The sequence below is a fragment of the Lissotriton vulgaris genome, chromosome 5, assembly GCF_964263255.1.
Source record: "Lissotriton vulgaris chromosome 5, aLisVul1.2, whole genome shotgun sequence".
Classification (NCBI taxonomy): Eukaryota; Metazoa; Chordata; class Amphibia; order Caudata; family Salamandridae; genus Lissotriton; species Lissotriton vulgaris.
In genome coordinates this window covers 285,281,822-285,296,490 of record NC_141693.1, presented here as the reverse complement: position 1 = coordinate 285,296,490, position 14,669 = coordinate 285,281,822, and the positions used below count along the sequence as shown (strand labels likewise).

The window sequence follows — 14,669 nt, the reverse complement described above, 5'->3', positions numbered from 1 at the left end:
CCATTCACCCTTTCATTCATCCATTCACCCTTTCACTGATCCATCCAGCCATCCCTTCGCTTACTCTCTCACCCACCTTTTCACAATAATTGTGAGCTGAGCCTTTGTACGCAGAGTTGCAGACAGAAGAGACTCATTAGGAACTCACCCCTCGCTGTAGTTCCTAAAGCAAAGGGAGGCGTTCAAGATGCCCCTGCACATAGTCAATCTGAAACCTTGGAAGTCATGAGTCATGCATGATGCACAGTGCCAGGCCCTGAGGTGTCTGTGACATGGTGTTGTTTCCAGGGCTTTAAGTGGGATGACAAAACTGAGGGGTCTCTCCAAAGGGGGTGTTCAATGTAATTATGGGCGTAGCTTAAAACACCTAAGCTACAAATCTGTGCTTAGCATAGTGTGCCGGCTGACTGGTATTTTGCTGCTTCTGTCATTGCGTTCAGATATATAATACAGCAAGTAATGTTACACCTACAACAAGCCAGAACTATAGGTTTTGTCAATGGTTGTTAGTTGCATAAAATAGAAAAGCTGCAACCATGACTTCCTTGAATGTAATATTGAAAATGCATCAGTTCTAAAATGATGACACTGAGAAAGAACTATAACCCTTTTTTTTAAACTTCTTGCAGGGGGGGGGGGGCTAAGGTGAAGATTGTGCGCATTCAAAACATCACCTGGCCCCCACAGCCAGACCCATTCTTCCTCGCCCACTGTGCCCTGAATGTGAGGGGCTGCGGGCGAGGTGTTAAGACTATCACTGTTTCCCCGGCGGCGTGGGCCCCAGGGGGGCCATGGTGAAAATGGCTCAAAAGGCCTGAGAAACACCTGGCCCCCAGGGAAGCCGATTCTTGTGAACAATCACCCCCTCCCCAGCCACCCGCAGCATGATTGCTTTGCAGGGCAGGGGGTGCAGTAGAGGCCACAGCTGATAATCGCTGTATGGCCTGCACAGTGAAATGGGAAATTTTTTAAATTAGTACAAGTCTTGCTTTATCTGCTGTCTTGAAAATTTTGGGGTGGTTCATAAAGCGGGGCACGAGAGAAAGGGGGGGGGGGGCAAAACGCATTTTCCCCATGCAAATTCCCAAAGGAATTTTAGACATGACTACAGCCCGAACTGCAAACGGAATTACACTAAATTTGGCAGAAAGGTCGCTGTTGATTCAGAAATCGAATGTGAATTGATTAAAGTCTGTTCAGTAGTTTTTGAGATATTAAAAGAAATCCAAATTTAGATATATAGGGACGTGGATCCTCAGAGGTTCCTGTGCTGAAATTTTATTGGCTGCCAACACTTCAACCAGGAAGTGTTGGCATTCATCTTGGGAGTGGGCTTCGGTCGAATCCCCCCAAAAAGGTTTTAAAAAAGAAAAGGGGGCAGAGTAGGAGTGCCCTTAACCCCAAGCCCTGGTCCTGGGGTCCCAGAGAGACCCTGCCACAGCAAAAAAAAGCTCAGTTTAAACTATTTTTTTGCTGTGGAAATGTTACTGAGTTGCAAATCCACTGCAAAAATATATATTTTTAAAGCACTGTCTCACGCCCTTTATTTTAAAAACGTTCCTGGGTGGTCTAGGTCCCGGAGTCATGCCATGTATAGTAAATGTAAAAGGAGGGCCCCCCTGCCAAGGGCATTTGTATGCCTCGGGACCACCCCCTCCCCGGGACTACATAAACATGTAGGAGGAGGCGGTGTGCCCCCCTCCAGACCCCAGGGACCACCAACTCCCCGGGGATTTTTTTAAAAAGGGGGGGGTCCACACAGATCCCCCTCCTAGAGCTTTAGAAGCACCGGTGACCACCACTTCCCTAGGGCCAAATTCAACATTTACACCTGAAAGGGGGGCTGCGAGTTGTTGGTCCCCAGGCTATATATGGCCCAGGGGGGCAACAACTTCTCCCTTGGAGCCATATGGCCCTGGGGCCACCTCCTCCCAGGTCTGAGTCCTACTATGTCCCAGAGTACCCACCCCTGGGACATAGCTGTTTGCTTTAGCGTGGCGGGAGCTGAGACAGATCCTGCTATGCTAAAGCAAACACTCCGGTTCCAGCGGGCGGGAGCTATCAAAGTGCTCCAACTCTCTGAAAGCGGAGATTTAATCTCTTTCTCTGCCCGCAGACATACAGGCAGGGAAAGAGTTGAAATGATTGCTTCTGCACGGAGGGAGCTGCCTTTCCAGCAGTTCCCTCTGTGCAGCAGCAATGCTGTCTCCCGTCGGAGGTGGGAGCCGGCTTGATCCCGAGGCTCCCCCCATGGCAAAAGAGAAGAGACAAAATAAAGGTCAGAAACGAGCAGAAAGAGTCAAAAAAAGGTGAGAAGCGAGCAGAAAGAGGCAAGATGAAGGTGAGAAACCAGCGGAAAGAGGCAGAATAAAAGTCAGAAAGAGGCATAATATGGTCAGAAGTTAGCAGGAGAGGAAAAAAGGTCAGAACCGCACAGAAACAGGCAAAATAGAGATCAGAAACTAGCAGAAAGAGGCAAAATAAAGGTGAGAAACAAGCAGTAAGAGACAAGATAAAGGTGAGAAATGAGCAGAAAGAGGCAAAAAAGTTAGAACCGCACAGAAACAGGCCAAAATAAAGATCAGAGACTAGCATAGAGAGGCAAAATAAAGGTCAGAAAAGAGCAGAAAGAGACAAACTAGAGGTTAGCAATGAGCAGAAAGAGGCAAAATAAAGGTGAGGAGTAAGCAGCAAGAGGCAGAATAAAGGTAAGAAAGAGGCAGAATAAGGTCAGAAACGAGCAGAAAGAGGCAAGATAAAGGTAATAAACAAGCAGAAAGATTAGATAAAGGGGAGAAACAATCAGAAAGTGGCAAAAAAAGGTCAGAAATGCACAGAACGAGGCAAAATAGAGATCAGAAACGAGCAGAAAGAGGCAAAATAAAGGTCAGAAAGGAGCAGAAAGAGAGAAACTGGAGGTCAGCAATAATTAGAAAGAGGCAACATAGCGATTAGAAATTAGCAGAAAGAGGCAAAATAGAGGTCAGAAACGAGCCGAAAGAAACAAACTAGAGGTTAGCAATGAGCAATAATAGACAAATTAATGGTGAGAAATGAACAGAAAGAGACAAACTAGATGTCAACAAGGAGTAGAAAGAGGCAAAATAGATATCAGAAATGGGCAAAAAGAGGCAAAATAAAGGTCACAAAGGCGAAATAGAGATCAGAAAAGAGCAGAAAGAGGCATCATAAAGGTCAGAAACTAGCAGAAAGAGGCAGAATAAAGGTCAGCAACGAGCAGGAAGAGGCAGAATTAAGGTGAGAACCAAGCAGAAAGGGGCAAACTAAAGGTCAGCAACAAGCAGAAAGAGGCAAAACAGAAATCAAAAACAAGCAGAAAGAGGCAGAATAAAAGTCAGAAATGAGCAGAAAGAGGTAAAAGAGAGATTGGAAACGATCAGAAAGAGGCAAAATAATGGTCAAAAACACGGAGAAAGAGGCAAAATAGGGATCATAAATGAGCAGAAAGAGGCAACATAAATGTTAGATAAGAGCAGAAAGAGGCAACATAGAGAACAGAGACGAGCTGAGAGGCAAAATAAAGGTCAGAAACAAGCAGAAAGAGGAAAAATAAGGGTCAGCAACCAGCAGAAAGAGGCAAAATAAAGGTCATAAAAAAGCAATTAAAAGGCAGAAAACAAGCAGAACCCGCTCAGGCACTCATGCACCCACTCACATGCCCAGTGAGACACTCACACACTCACTCACACACCCACTGAGACACTCATACACTCACTCAAACCTTCACTCTGAAAGATTACAGGTTGCAGTTAGGAAATAACGCTCTAAAAATGTAGAAATTCCCATAAAAAAACAAATGTTACAGGGACATTACAGTTAGAAAATTAAATAAAAATGCCTTAGAAATTCTATGAAACAAACGAAGGTTACAGGGACGTTATAGTTGGGAAATATGATTTACAAAACCTCAAAAGTTCCCTGAAAAAAGCAAAGGTTACAGGGATGTTACAGTTAGGCACAGATTTCACTCATACAAAACCATAGTAATTCAGCAGGTATAGTTACCTGAGCTAACTATAACGCCCACATTGCACTGCTTATAACTTATAAGGTCACATAGTACATCTAACCCTGGGCATAGCACTACGCTTCGCTAGTTTGCAGTACTACGCTCTATGCAAAATGCACTTAGCACAGTGCCAAAACTGTGCTTTAACACGTAGCGTAGCAGCAATATCAACAATACTCACTCATGCTTTCATAAAGCAATTTTACATGCTAAAAAGCATATAACCAATTAACAAAAATGAACTGCGAATTAAGTTATTAGCCAATGAGAGAGGTGATGATTTTGGTGTCCCCCCTAACCTAGGGGATGGACCAAGCAGATGCCTTGAACACAAAGAGCATATCATGCTGGTGAACGATTCAGTGGTGGTCCCTTCCTCCTAGGAACACCCCAAGCACAGTTATGGGCAAAGATCCAATCCCAACAAAGGCCCTGCAAAGCATTATGGGACGAGATTAGCAGTGGGCAGTGAATATTATAGTGTCCAATATCAAAATAATTCTACAAAGAGCTGCAGTTCAACTAGTCGTTACTGAGACAATATCCTTGCTAATATCTGAGAAATCCCAAAAGGCAGATCTCACAGAAACATCATAAAAGTCTGCAATCTCAATTGACTTGCTTTGGTCGACACTATGTTTTTTCAGAAAGTGTAACCTTCTAAATATTTAGAGAAAAAACACAGGGTACACCTGAAGGAAACCACCCACTAAGCACCTGGGAGAGCTCAGGAGAATGGGTATTCTGGATGTTTTAGGAGCCTATTGTTTTATCTTTAATTCTGCCTTGCATTGTAATGCCTGGAATTGTTTCTTGCAACCTGCACACTGTCATGCCATTTTATACTTTTAGTGTAGTGCAACATTGGCAGTGCCTTGGCCTCTTGGTGCTAAAAAAGTATTGCACCCAGACTCCCATGAAAGCTTTTGACAGTAAAACGCTCTGATACCTGCAAGGGTCATGTTCGCGCTATATAAAACTGTCAAAATAAATAAATATCCAGTCTCTCACATACTCACTGACTCATCAATGCACCACTTACACACCTATTCACTCACTCACCCATACAGACACTCACACAGACACTTACCAAATAAGCTACTCACATACCCACTTATTCACCCATACAGCCTCACACACACCCCCACTTACACACGGAGATCCCCTGTTACACAGGGACTCACGTAAGCTATGTTTTAAAATGGAATCACTCATTAAAGGTACACAAAGTAAACTAATGTAACTTTCGTGATACCTTAGTATATATGTTTAACACTCAGAAACTTTTAGAAAACATTCACAATCACTGGATGATGTTATCAGTTATGTCATTTGAGATTTCATGAGTGATGCCACTGACCATGTCATGAGTGATGTAATAGGTGAAGCCATAAGCAGTGCATTGCGGGGGCCTAAGGTATAGTTAGCTCACGTAACTATAACTGCTGAATTTCTATGTTTTTGAATGAGCGAAATCAGAGCGTAGCTACAACAATCCTGTAGTCTTTGTTTTATTCAGTGAAAATAACCTACTGACGATAGCCTGTAGGTAGTTATAGATAGGGCCAACTTTTTCCATAGACGAAGCGCTTATTGCTTGGCTAATAACTTTTGCGCCATTTGACAAACCTTTATGAAATTTCCTCCCAAACTGTCCTACTTCGCCTGGTTCTGCATGGAATGTTTCGAGATGATTCCTCAAGCAGAGAAAAAGAGGGGGCCCAAAAGGATTTTTTTCCATGCAATGTTTATGAGGATTTTGAAGTTTTTAGACATGGCTACAGGCCGAACCTCTGAACAGATTTACACCACATTTGACATAAAGCTAGCTCTTGGTCCAGAAAGAGCTCTTTTTGAAATTCGATGTAAATCTGTTCAGTAGTTTTGGAATTATTAAAGAAACAAAACTTTGTATATATAGTTACACGGATCCGTGGGTACCCGTGAGTACCAGTGGATTCAATTATATATTACTTTATGTTTGAAAGGGTATACAAATTGGCTGAAAAACAGAAAGTTTACTGGGACATTATAGTTAGGTTCACATTTTGCTCACACTAAACCATAGAAATTCAGCAGTTATATATACCTATCTGAAGAAACTAGAACTTGTACCGTTAAATAACTTTAGGCCGAAAGTTTTATTTTTTTAACATAAGTATGACTATGAGTATTACTATAACTGCTGATTTGCTATGGTTTTGTGTGGGTAAAATGTGTACCTAACTATAACATCCATGTAACCTTTGTTTTTTCAGTAAATATGTATGTGTGTGTGTGTGTGTGTATTTATTTATTTATATAAAGTTTTATAAATAGCGCGGACATGACCCACGGGGTATCAGAGCGCTTTACAGTACATGATTGTCACAAGTTATACATACAATCGGGAATCACATATAATACAATACAGATGAGGTAGACATTGCTGTTTGATTAAAAGAAAAGGCAAAGCGCGGACATGGCCCACGGGGGTATCAGAGCGCTTTACAGTACATGATTATCACAAGTTATACATACAATCGGGAATCGCATATAATACAATACAGATGAGGTAGACATTGCTGTTTGATTTGCTGGAAAGAAAAAGCCAGCCACTTCAGTAACTGCAGTTTAAAGTTTGTTTATTTGCAAACGAGGATAACATGATTAGACTCCAAGGAGTCTTGGTCACATTGTATATTTATATAATCACTTATACATTTAGGCAATTTTCCACACACTACAAATTTAATGTTCTCATTTCTAAATCAGAAACTCATTATACACAACATGGGCTGATGGTAATGTGCCTTTAACGGAATGCAGGGCCTTCATTTTGGCATAGCAAATATTTTTTTTCCGTAAATTATTTAAAAGCTGCTATATTTTTAATTGCATATAAATGCTCCTAAAAAGATAAGCCGGTTGTGATTGGTTAATGAATATAAAATCAGTAATTCCAGGGAGTGAGTTCAGTGGAATAAATGTATGACTGACTCAGCACAACTTCTTAGTGAACATTTCACTTATATCCAGTGGAGAATTCGTATATGCTCCTGTTATTCGTATATTTGTCCTGTAAGTGATTGCAACCTGTTGATTGATGGTAATTTACTTTCTCTGCATCTCGAGAGCGGACCCTAATTCAGTCTAGCCTAAGAATAGAGAATTCAGGGCCAGATGTAGGTGTCAAAATACCGGTCGGAAACGGCCGAAAAATACTGATTTTCGGCCGTTTCCGACCGGTATTTGGACATTGGTATGTAGGGGTTTGAAAAACCTACAGATTCGGTAATTTTACAGAATCTGTAATTTTACCGAATCGGTAAAATTATAGAATCTGTAAATTTACCGAATCTGTAATTTGCTATGTAGGTAGCACTGTTAACAGTGCTACAGGCCATTCAGGATTCGGTATTTACCATGTAATACTATTACATGGTAAATAACGAATTCCTGTGTACATGCACATCTGTGCATGTACACCTGTGCCATGTGGCACACAGACATGCCCTAAGGGCATGTATGTGTGTCACATGGCACACAAGCCTGAAACAGGGGTGCAACAGGGTGTCAAAGTGACACCCTGTCCCCCTTGTAAAATCGGTAAATTTACCGATTCAGTAATTACCGATTCGGTATTTGCTATGGAATCCTATGGGCTTCAAGGCCCATAGCATTCCATAGCAAATACCGAATCGGTAATTACCGAATCGGTAATTACCGAATCTTACCGATTCAGTATCTTTACCGAATTTTTTACCTACATAGCAATTACCGAATAGTAAATACCGAATCGGTAAAATTCGGTATTTACCATTCGGTAATTTGCTATTACCTACATCTGGGCCATAGTGCTCAAACACAAGTATAAAACACGCAAAGTAAATACGATATGAACATGATGTAACCTTGGGTCTTGTGCTCTTAAAATGTGTATGTTCTTAATTCTTTGTTAATATGATACGTCTTGGAAAACCTCAGTTCAAATTAAAAAAATGCTAAATAGCAGTTTGCCTCGAAAAAAATATTACTGCACATAAAAATAAAAGTAACATGAATCCAGCATTAGAAAGGAAGGTGGCTTTCTGCAACTGTATACTACTGGTGGAATGTAACCATCAAGCAGATGAAAATGCGGTGTGTTTACTTAGCATACAAAAGAATTCAATTTTGTACCCCCCAACTGTGTCTTATTAACCTGGGAGATGGACTCTCCAAAATTAAATGTGCCTGTAACTTCAGATGTAATCTCTTACTCCACTTCCGTCCTTCACCCCCCCCCCCCTCCATGCTCCCCACCCAAAGCCACTACAGATCTCAGAGATGGGTAATGCCAGAAAACGAGGGCAAGTAATTGCTCATGTCAATTAAGTCGTTTGCACCACTTTGCTTTTTAAGGACAAGCTATAACAGCTATACTCTCATGTCTGCATAAGCCTTCCTACACCAAGACGTTTTATTGTTCAGTTCATTGTTCGGATACTGAAGAGGCTCTCTCTATTTAAGCAAACTTACAGCCAGATTAATGAAGCCGAAATCGGCTCGCAAAGGGCCAGATTCTGAGAATCTGGCCCTTTGCGAGCGCTATTTTTGCATTTGGGATTCATCATCCCAAATGCAAAAATCGCAATTCTAAAAATCGCTAAATTGCGAATAATTGCATTTAAGGAATCTCAATTTGAGATTCCTTAAATGCAATTCATGAACCATTTTAAAATTGCGAATTCGCAATCTGGAGCCACTATTTACCACGAAGTGTAACTACGTGGTAAATAGCGAAAAGTTAGAAAATTGCACTTTAGTGCATTTTTCTAAGTTGTATGTTACACACACACATGTCCTTTGGACATGTGTGTGCGCAACACCTGTGTACATTACCATTTCAGGGGTGCTACAGGGTGTCCTTGGGACACCCTGGCACCCTTGAAATCGCATCCTTATTTGCGAATCGCTATTTGCTAATCGCAAATAAGGAATGAATCCCCATTCGGGAGTCATTCCTTATTTGCGATTAGCAATTAGCGAATCGCAAATAAGGAAGCTGTAGAAATCGCAATTAATATTGCGATTTCTACATGAATCCCGTTTTGCGAGTCTTTAATAGCGATTCCTTAATAATCGCTATTAAGGACTTGCAAAACATGACAATGATGAATCGGGGGTTGGAGTTTTGCTGTCACAAGCCCGAAATGGAAGAGCAGAAAGTAATATCATACAACAGCCCGAAACATTTTGATATTCGTGTGCTCTAATTGCATCAGCTCTCCATGCCCAGAGTATTGTGTTCAAAACCCCACTATTCTTTAATTAACGTTTAAAATCAAATTTGCGACTAGAGAGGTGGTATCTTCTGTTTTCACGTGTTATCAAACCGACCTCTTCAGTTTGCTACATGGGAATGCTTAGTTGCCAGAATGTGTGCCCCTACTAATAATTTGCATTCCGTTTGTAACATCCAATATTTTGCGAACTTTTGTGGGAATTTTGCGTTTGCTAGTAATCTATATTGGAAAATGCTTCCCGAAAATAAAGTTGATGCGTTTGTATATTCAGCAAACAACGATAGAATGAAATGCATGTATATCTTAATCACAAATAAATGCACTTTTATTCAAATGTGTTTTTCACTGAAAGGCATACCACATCTTTTTATTTAGGTCCATGTTAAACGGTCATGAAGTTTGCAGGCTTCGGGGCATCTGTTCCTGAAATTCGCTATTTTTCAATCTTGTTGGAGATTCTTCGGAGCTGCCTCTCGCGATTAAATCCTACCTTCTCCCGATGGTGCTTCGAACATCGCCTCTTCAATCCCAAGTCCTCTGCCGCCTCATGCATCTGTGATTTCCAGATGCAGATGTTGCTCTAAGAGACAGTACACCGGCTCGAGTCGATTGAATTTCACCCACCTCGCCCTTCTCCATTCTCGGATGTGTCCCTTCTCCATTCTCCCTGCTCAACATGCCGTGCAACGTGGAAACAACAATTGACAAACTCAATATATTTTTATAGGCAAAACCTATTGGCTTTGCCAATGCTTGTATAATATTGCTAATGGCACCTGATTAATAGTAGAGTTAAAGGCACAACATTCACTCTGTGTTAAAATAAGCTGAAAGCAAGTTTTCTTTGATTCCTAAGATTTAAGAAAAGTGTAACGTGAATATGCCTGACAGAGAGCAATGTTAATGTGCAGCTTAATTAATTTCATCAGGAGTGTAGCCAAGTAGGAAAGGAGTAGCACTTGCTGATGACAAGTTTTCCTTGAACGCTTTTTTAGAATGCACAGCTGTTTGTGGGATTGTGGAATATAGCCCCTATTAGTAATTCTTAAGCAGTCCCCTGTATCTTTCAGTGCTTGCGGTCTGGCTATGTTCATCAGCCAACAGTAGTGCTATAGACTCTGCTTAGACACCAAATAGGAAGCTATTTAACCAACACCCTGCAGAAAGCCACTGGGACTTTCAGGTGCTCATCTGATCCTGCTGGTTTCTCCCCCTAGAAAACACTGTCCTTTTGGAACCTGTAGCCCATCTAAGAATGTTGAATGGGTTTTACTCATCCACATTGGATACCCATCATACCTGAAATTGCACTTGATCCCCTGCAAAAATATGTGAGTGAGTGTTCTGTTAGATACTTTCATAAGGTAACAACATTAACTACAGAATGGTCCCTAGGAATAGCACTTCCTCTACGGCTAGGTTGGACACATCCTGCTTGACAGGGAGTGGTCACTTCCCTTCACTGTCCTCCCATGTGTCGTTATGGTATGCAGATTTTAAAGCGGACGGTATCATGGTGGGGCAGGTGTGAGCCTAGACACACCTAGGGCGTCGTAGGCTTACTTGAAAAGCTAGGTACTCAGCATTTTACAGAATTCAAGAGGTGAAGATGAGGCTCTTATGTGTAGCTGCAGGAGTTCCACACTTTTGGAGTGATGTAGAAGGCTTGCCCGCCATATCTGGTGTTCCGTATGCATGGGAGTTGTGCAAGTGGTAGTCCGGATAAGTGAAGGTGTCTGGAAGGTTTGTGAAAACAGATGCGATTGTTGAGGTATGCTGCAGCAGTGTTATTCAGTGCCTTGAAAGTGTGTATGAGGAGCTTGAATTGTGCTCGTTTGTGAATTGGGAACCAGTGCAGTTCCTTCAGGTGTGGTGGGATGTGAGTGCATAGTGGGAGGAGGAGAGTGATTCTGGCAGCCAACTTCTAAATGGTCTGCAGCCTTCTGGTGAATTTTTTGTTGATCCCGGCATAGAGGGTGTTCTCGTAGTCTACCTTGCTTGTGACAAGGGCATGTGTGATGATTTGATTGGGGAGCCATTTGAAATTTTCACTCAGCATCTTCAGGTTATGGAAGAGTAAGGCAGTGATGACATTGACTTGGGCGCTCATGGGGAGTTTGTTGTCCATGATGATCCGAGGTTCTTGGCATGGGTGGTAGGGGTGGGTGTCGGTCCTAGCTCCGGTGACCACAAGGTGGAGCCCCACTGTGATGTGCTCTTCCTAGAGATCATGATTTAGGTTTTCTTGGTGTTCAGCTTTGGAGAGTATTCATCCATTGGGCGATTTCAGTCATGCAGCCATTGAACTTGATACGTGTATTTTTCCGTGAGGGAGAGAATGAGTTGTGCATCATTGGCGTATGAGAGGACTTTGATATCATGAAAGCTAATGATGCTGGCTAGAGGCATCATGTATGCGTTGAACCAGATCAGGCTCAGGGAGGATCCTTGCGGTACTTCACATATGAGGTTGCAGGCGTCCAATGGGTACAGTGCCTGGCTGAGTGACTGGGTCCTTCCAGTCAAGAAGGAGCAGATCCATAGGAGTGCATGTCCTTGGATTCCAGTGTTGTGTAGATATTGGATGAAGATGTAGTGAGAGACTGTCAAATGCCGTGGAAAAGGTCCTGGAGGATGAGGGCCGCCATGTTTCCTCTGTCCAGAGTCATGCAGATGTCATCTGTTGTAGTGTAGTTCCTATATTCCCAATAGACTCTGGGCATTGGAATAATATATCCTATAGATTTGACGTAGGACTTATGTCGAATAGGTCTCTATTGAATATACTAAACTTAATTGTGAGTGCCAGCTAGCTCAGAGGTCACTAGAAACTTTCTCGAATTCACAAGAGGGGATTAGTTTCTGACAACCGCATAAACATGACAACTTTGTTTCCCAAGAATAAGAATTGTATCTCTAGAGTCGCGGAAACAATAGATAAGTATTTCACTCAATCGTGCATGCTTCGTTTCAACAGAGGTGCAGAGAAATAGAGAGACGGGCGTTTTCAATAAAAGGATTTATTGAACAGTCTTCTTTCTCATGCAAGTAAAGTGAACTGCTACAGTTGTAATGCAGGCTGCAAAGTATAATGCATACAGCAAGAATAGTATTACAAAATAATACTGTAAAAGCATTGTATGGTTTCTAATCCATATAAAAATACATACATAAATACATAGGCTAAAATACTCAACTGGTGCTTTCTAAAATACGCCTACCCCAATGTACCTAACCTAAGTCTAGTACGCGGGAGGGAGTAAGTAGGTGTGTAGCATAGGTTTAGTTTTCTTTGCCAAGAATCTATCCAAGATTTCTCTTAGGTTCTAATCAGCTCCATACCTTAGTTTAGAATGAAGGAGGTCTTGTATCTCTGTCTCGGGACTTGATTTCCCAACAACCCGCAAGGAAAGTTTGGAAACACTGGAGCTGGATTATCAGTGAGAGAAAGGACAGCTTCTTGATCAGTGCGTCAGCTGGAGGGTCAGCTTCCTTCGGCACTTGCTGTAGCGAACTGCGTCGGGCAAGTAGATAGTCGAACTGCTCCGAACTACCGTGTCTTGCTAGAGAAAGTGAAGGCATATATATACCTTGAAGATGCCTAGTTTGACGTAAAGTCGGGCATAAAAACGTCAGTAAAGAACCCCAAGGGAATAGTAGTTCTTTGTAAACTCCATGAGTTCTTGGACAAATCAATATTCAAGCAAGGGGAGGTCCTTGACTGCTTAAGCCGATTTTCCAAGAAATTGTTGTGACGTTTTGGTACGGGTGGAAGTAGCCATGCCTGTATTTGGACTACATGGGCTATGTCTAAATAAGGGAATGATTTCTATGCCTATATTAGGGCAATGTGAATTGTACCTATATAAGGGCATGAATCGGGAAAATTCGCTCGGATCTTAGAACGCAATACAACACTGTGGCAGCAGTGAGTGCAGTTTTCCTGCTGTGGTTGGGTCTGAAACCAGACTGAGTGGTGTTGAAGATGTGGTGGTACTCGGTACGGTATTTGTTGATGATTTTCTCTAATACCTTGGCTGAGAATAGCAGCAGGGAGGTCAGGCTGTAGTTAGCTAGTGTTGAAGGGTCCACAGAGAGTTTCTTCAGCAAGGAGAGGACAGTTTGGTGTTTCAAAGCCTCTGGAATGATTTTGTAAGAGGTGGAGGCATTCAGAATGGGTATTTTCATGGTGCTGATGAGTTACAGCAGTCCTCTGGAATAGGCATGATGGGGGCAGGGGTCCAATGGGCCCCTGAGTGGATGGTCCTCATGGTGGCTGTAGTTTCTTCTGGGGTGATGATAGGCCAGTGGTTAGCATTTTTTCTTTGGATAAGATCGAGAGGCATTTGGAAAGCTCTGTTGGGTCTGGTTGTGGGCTGAAGATGCAGTAAATGGCAGATGAGTTTGCTGCTGAAAAATTGAGAGTAATTATTGCAGAGATACTGCGAGCCAGTGATTGACTTAAAGGCGGCAGATGGTGAAATATAATCTTTCACAATAGTGAAGATGTATGCTCTTCTGTTGGTGCTGGCATCAATGTGGTCTGCCAGAGCGGCGCATTTGGTAGTCCAGATTATTTAGTGGTAGTGTCTCAGAGCAGGTTTGAACTTGCTCTTATCTCCATTGTCCTGGATCATTCTCCATTTGAAATCCTGTTGTTTGCAGCTGTGTTTCATCAGTCTGAGTTTCTCCGGGTACCAAGTGGCCTGTGGTCTGGATCTTGTTGTGTTTGAGGGGGGCAAGGGATTTAGTGCAGGAGGTGATCCAGTTGATGACATTCTTGATGGCTTTGGGAAGGCTGTTGCTGTGTTTGGGTCTGTGGGTGTTATGAGCTGTGTTTCAGTTCTTGTGAGTGATGCTGTTCCAGTTTTGGAAGGCAGGTTAGATGGTGGTGCATGTGCGTTGGATAGGGGTGGGGATGCTGATTTTGGCAAGAGAGTGGTCAATCCAAGTAACTGGTGTGGGCTAGTCAACTTGAATGTTGCTGAAGTTGGAGAAAATAGAGTCCAGGAGGTGTCCGACAACATGGGTAGGTTGCTTTACTCGTTGGGTTATACACAGGCTTTCGAGGTCTTCAAGAGTGAGTGCTCTTGAGTTGGGTTTGACGTGGTCTTCCAGTCAGAAGTTCAGGTCTGATGGAAGGATATAATTGTTAGCATTGAGGGCGAGTTGTGCAGCAAAGTCTCTGATGGTGTCAGTGAAGTTGTTGTCCGGTCCCGGTGGTCTGCATGTGAGAGTGCCGCTTAGGGTGAAGTTAGATGTGACATGGATCTTGAATGACAGATGTTCCATGTTGGAGGATGGCGTGTCTGTGGATGTACTGCAGCTGATGGTGTTACTGTGGATGATGGTTATTCCGCCTCTGGGTTTGT

The 14,669-nt window shown here is 42.5% G+C and overlaps 1 protein-coding gene across 2 annotated transcripts in view; it reads left to right on the top strand.

Moving 5' to 3' along the window:
* DVL1 (dishevelled segment polarity protein 1) overlaps nucleotides 1-14,669 on the top strand; it is a 668,196-nt gene that overhangs the window by 330,345 nt on the left and 323,182 nt on the right. The gene's annotated exons all lie outside the window — the stretch shown is intronic.